This window comes from Phaseolus vulgaris, chromosome 8 (assembly GCF_051622355.1).
Source record: "Phaseolus vulgaris cultivar YP4 chromosome 8, ASM5162235v1, whole genome shotgun sequence".
NCBI classification, from domain to species: domain Eukaryota; kingdom Viridiplantae; phylum Streptophyta; class Magnoliopsida; order Fabales; family Fabaceae; genus Phaseolus; species Phaseolus vulgaris.
The window spans coordinates 26442558-26448992 of NC_143505.1; positions in this window are offsets into that span (position 1 = coordinate 26442558).

Here is a 6435-nt window from a genome sequence, read left to right on the forward strand (position 1 = left end):
AAACACAATTTTAACACGTGAAATTGTTTTTCAAAGATATCATAAGTGTTTCAATCAATGAATAGACCTTAGGTTGTAAAAGAAGTATTAAACATATCAAAATACAATTTGAACACATGAAATGGTTTTTCAAGGGTGTATCCTAGGTGTTTGAATCAATTAATAGACCTTAGAACATACGAAAACACAATTCTAACACATGAGATTGTTTTTCAACGCTACTCATAAGTGTTTCGATCAATTAATGGACTAAGATTGTGAAAGAAATATTGAACATATCAAAACACAATTTGAACACATGGAATTGGTTTTCAAAGATATCATAAGTGTTTTCAATCAATTAATAGAGAAAAGAAAAGAACAAGTTGCAAACATTTAGTTAAGTAATACGCTTGTTTTCAATAGTTAAGATACTTTTAATAAACTATTATTATACAGAACATTCACTTTCTTATAGTTTCCTAGGTTATAAAACCTTAGATTGTAAATGAAAGAAGTATTAAACATATCAAAACACAATTTTAACACGTGAAATTGTTTTTCAAAGATATCATAAGTGTTTCAATCAATGAATAGACCTTGGGTTGTAAAAGAAGTATTAAACATATCAAAATACAATTTGAACACATGAAATGGTTTTTCAAGGGTGTATCCTAGGTGTTTGAATCAATTAATAGACCTTAGAACATACGAAAACACAATTCTAACACATGAGATTGTTTTTCAACGATACTCATAAGTGTTTCAATCAATTAATGGACTAAGATTGTGAAAGAAATATTGAACATATCAAAACACAATTTGAACACATGGAATTGGTTTTCAAAGATATCATAAGTGTTTTCAATCAATTAATAGCGAAAAGAAAAGAACAAGTTGCAAACATTTAGTTAAGTAATACGCTTGTTTTCAATAGTTAAGATACTTTTAATAAACTATTATTATACAGAACATTCACTTTCATATAGTTTCCTAGGTTATAAAACCTTAGATTGTAAATGAAAGAAGTATTAAACATATCAAAACACAATTTTAACACGTGAAATTGTTTTTCAAAGATATCATAAGTGTTTCAATCAATTAATAGGCCTTAGGTTGTAAAAGAAGTATTAAACATATCAAAATACAATTTGAACACATGAAATGGTTTTTCAAGGGTGTATCCTAGGTGTTTGAATCAATTAATAGAACTTAGAACATACGAAAACACAATTCTAACACATGAGATTGTTTTTCAACGATACTCATAAGTGTTTCGATCAATTAATGGACTAAGATTGTGAAAGAAATATTGAACATATCAAAACACAATTTGAACACATGGAATTGGTTTTCAAAGATATCATAAGTGTTTTCAATCAATTAATAGAGAAAAGAAAAGAACAAGTTGCAAACATTTAGTTAAGTAATACGCTTGTTTTCAATAGTTAAGATACTTTTAATAAACTGTTATTATACAGAACATTCACTTTCTTATAGTTTCCTAGGTTATAAAACCTTAGATTGTAAATGAAAGAAGTATTAAACATATCAAAACACAATTTTAACACGTGAAATTGTTTTTCAAAGATATCATAAGTGTTTCAATCAATGAATAGACCTTAGGTTGTAAAAGAAGTATTAAACATATCAAAATACAATTTGAACACATGAAATGGTTTTTCAAGGGTGTATCCTCGGTGTTTGAATCAATTAATAGACCTTAGAACATACGAAAACACAATTCTAACACATGAGATTGTTTTTCAACGATATTCATAAGTGTTTCAATCAATTAATAGACTAAGATTGTAAAAGAAATATTGAACTTATGAAAACACAATTTGAACAAATGGAATTGGTTTTCAAAGATATCATAAGTGTTTTCAATCAATTAATAGCAAAAAGAAAAGAACAAGTTGCAAACATTTAGTTAAGTAATACGCTTGTTTTCAATAGTTAAGATACTTTTAATAAACTATTATTATACAGAACATTCAATTTCTTATAGTTTCCTAGGTTATAAAACCTTAGATTGTAAATGAAAGAAGTATTAAACATATCAAAATACAATTTTAAAACGTGAAATTGTTTTTCAAAGATATCATAAGTGTTTCAATCAATGAATAGACCTTAGGTTGTAAAAGAAGTATTAAACATATCAAAATACAATTTGAACACATGAAATGGTTTTTCAAGGGTGTATCCTAGGTGTTTGAATCAATTAATAGACCTTAGAACATACGAAAACACAATTCTAACACATGAGATTGTTTTTCAACGATACTCATAAGTGTTTCGATCAATTAATGGACTAAGATTGTGAAAGAAATATTGAACATATCAAAGCACAATTTGAACACATGGAATTGGTTTTCAAAGATATCATAAGTGTTTTCAATCAATTAATAGAGAAAAGAAAAGAACAAGTTGCAAACATTTAGTTAAGTAATACGCTTGTTTTCAATAGTTAAGATACTTTTAATAAACTATTATTATACAGAACATTCACTTTCTTATAGTTTCCTAGATTATAAAACCTTAGATTGTAAATGAAAGAAGTATTAAACATATCAAAACACAATTTTAACACGTGAAATTGTTTTTCAAAGATATCATAAGTGTTTCAATCAATGAATAGACCTTAGGTTGTAAAAGAAGTATTAAACATATCAAAATACAATTTGAACACATGAAATGGTTTTTCAAGGGTGTATCCTAGGTGTTTGAATCAATTAATAGACCTTAGAACATACGAAAACACAATTCTAACACATGAGATTGTTTTTCAACGATATTCATAAGTGTTTCAATCAATTAATAGACTAAGATTGTAAAAGAAATATTGAACTTATGAAAACACAATTTGAACAAATGGAATTGGTTTTCAAAGATATCATAAGTGTTTTCAATCAATTAATAGCAAAAAGAAAAGAACAAGTTGCAAACATTTAGTTAAGTAATACGCTTGTTTTCAATAGTTAAGATACTTTTAATAAACTATTATTATACAGAACATTCACTTTCTTATAGTTTCCTAGGTTATAAAACCTTAGATTGTAAATGAAAGAAGTATTAAACATATCAAAACACAATTTTAACACGTGAAATTGTTTTTCAAAGATATCATAAGTGTTTCAATCAATGAATAGACCTTAGGTTGTAAAAGAAGTATTAAACATATCAAAATACAATTTGAACACATGAATTGGTTTTTCAAGGGTGTATGTATCCTAGGTGTTTGAATCAATTAATAGACTTTAGAACATACGAAAACACAATTCTAACACATAAGATTGTTTTTCAACGATATTCATAAGTGTTTCAATCAATGAATAGACCTTAGGTTGTAAAAGAAGTATTAAACATATCAAAATACAATTTGAACACATGAAATGGTTTTTCAAGGGTGTATCCTAGGTGTTTGAATCAATTAATAGACCTTAGAACATACGAAAACACAATTCTAACACATGAGATTGTTTTTCAACGATACTCATAAGTGTTTCGATCAATTAATGGACTAAGATTGTGAAAGAAATATTGAACATATCAAAACACAATTTGAACACATGGAATTGGTTTTCAAAGATATCATAAGTGTTTTCAATCAATTAATAGAGAAAAGAAAAGAACAAGTTGCAAACATTTAGTTAAGTAATGCGCTTGTTTTCAATAGTTAAGATACTTTTAATAAACTATTATTATACAGAACATTCACTTTCTTATAGTTTCCTAGGTTATAAAACCTTAGATTGTAAATGAAAGAAGTATTAAACATATCAAAACACAATTTTAACACGTGAAATTGTTTTTCAAAGATATCATAAGTGTTTCAATCAATGAATAGACCTTAGGTTGTAAAAGAAGTATTAAACATATCAAAATACAATTTGAACACATGAAATGGTTTTTCAAGGGTGTATCCTAGGTGTTTGAATCAATTAATAGACCTTAGAACATACGAAAACACAATTCTAACACATGAGATTGTTTTTCAACGATACTCATAAGTGTTTCGATCAATTAATGGACTAAGATTGTGAAAGAAATATTGAACATATCAAAACACAATTTGAACACATGGAATTGGTTTTCAAAGATATCATAAGTGTTTTCAATCAATTAATAGAGAAAAGAAAAGAACAAGTTGCAAACATTTAGTTAAGTAATACGCTTGTTTTCAATAGTTAAGATACTTTTAATAAACTATTATTATACAGAACATTCACTTTCTTATAGTTTCCTAGGTTATAAAACCTTAGATTCTAAATGAAAGAAGTATTAAACATATCAAAACACAATTTTAACACGTGAAATTGTTTTTCAAAGATATCATAAGTGTTTCAATCAATGAATAGACCTTAGGTTGTAAAAGAAGTATTAAACATATCAAAATACAATTTGAACACATGAAATGGTTTTTCAAGGGTGTATCCTAGGTGTTTGAATCAATTAATAGACCTTAGAACATACGAAAACACAATTCTAACACATGAGATTGTTTTTCAACGATACTCATAAGTGTTTCAATCAATTAATGGACTAAGATTGTGAAAGAAATATTGAACATATCAAAACACAATTTTAACACATGGAATTGGTTTTCAAAGATATCATAAGTGTTTTCAATCAATTAATAGCGACAAGAAAAGAACAAGTTGCAAACATTTAGTTAAGTAATACGCTTGTTTTCAATAGTTAAGATACTTTTAATAAACTATTATTATACAGAACATTCACTTTCTTATAGTTTCCTAGGTTATAAAACCTTAGATTGTAAATGAAAGAAGTATTAAACATATCAAAACACAATTTTAACACGTGAAATGGTTTTTCAAGGGTGTATCCTAGGTGTTTGAATCAATTAATAGAACTTAGATTGTTTTTCAACGATACTCATAAGTGTTTCAATCAATTAATAGACTAAGATTGTAAAAGAAATATTGAACATATCAAAACACAATTTTAACACATGGAATTGGTTTTCAAAGATATCATAAGTGTTTTCAATCAATTAATAGCGACAAGAAAAGAACAAGTTGCAAACATTTAGTTAAGTAATACGCTTGTTTTCAATAGTTAAGATACTTTTAATAAACTATTATTATACAGAACATTCACTTTCTTATAGTTTCCTAGGTTATAAAACCTTAGATTGTAAATGAAAGAAGTATTAAACATATCAAAACACAATTTTAACACGTGAAATGGTTTTTCAAGGGTGTATCCTAGGTGTTTGAATCAATTAATAGAACTTAGATTGTTTTTCAACGATACTCATAAGTGTTTCGATCAATTAATGGACTAATATTGTGAAAGAAATATTGAACATATCAAAACACAATTTGAACACATGGAATTGGTTTTCAAAGATATCATAAGTGTTTTCAATCAATTAATAGAGAAAAGAAAAGAACAAGTTGCAAACATTTAGTTAAGTAATACGCTTGTTTTCAATAGTTAAGATACTTTTAATAAACTATTATTATACAGAACATTCACTTTCTTATAGTTTCCTAGGTTATAAAACCTTAGATTCTAAATGAAAGAAGTATTAAACATATCAAAACACAATTTTAACACGTGAAATTGTTTTTCAAAGATATCATAAGTGTTTCAATCAATGAATAGACCTTAGGTTGTAAAAGAAGTATTAAACATATGAAAATACAATTTGAACACATGAAATAGTTTTTCAAGGGTGTATCCTATGTGTTTGAATCAACTAATAGACCTTAGAACATACGAAAACACAATTCTAACACATGAGATTGTTTTTCAACGATACTCATAAGTGTTTCAATCAATTAATGGACTAAGATTGTGAAAGAAATATTGAACATATCAAAACATAATTTGAACACATGGAATTGGTTTTCAAAGATATCATAAGTGTTTTCAATCAAAAAATAGCGAAAAGAAAAGAACAAGTTGCAAACATTTAGTTAAGTAATACGCTTGTTTTCAATAGTTAAGATACTTTTAATAAATTATTATTATACAAAACATTCACTTTCTTATAGTTTCCTAGGTTATAAAACCTTAGATTGTAAATGAAAGAAGTATTAAACATATCAAAACACAATTTTAACACGTGAAATTGTTTTTCAAAGATATCATAAGTGTTTCAATCAATGAATAGACCTTAGGTTGTAAAAAAAGTATTAAACATATCAAAATACAATTTGAACACATGAAATGGTTTTTCAAGGGTGTATCCTAGGTGTTTGAATCAATTAATAGACCTGAGAACATACAAAAACACAATTCTAACACATGGGATTGTTTTTCAACGATACTCATAAGTGTTTCAATCAATTAATGGACTAAGATTGTGAAAGAAATATTGAACATATCAAAACACAATTTGAACACATGGAATTGGTTTTCAAAGATATCATAAGTGTTTTCAATCAATTAATAGCGAAAAGAAAAGAACAAGTTGCAAACATT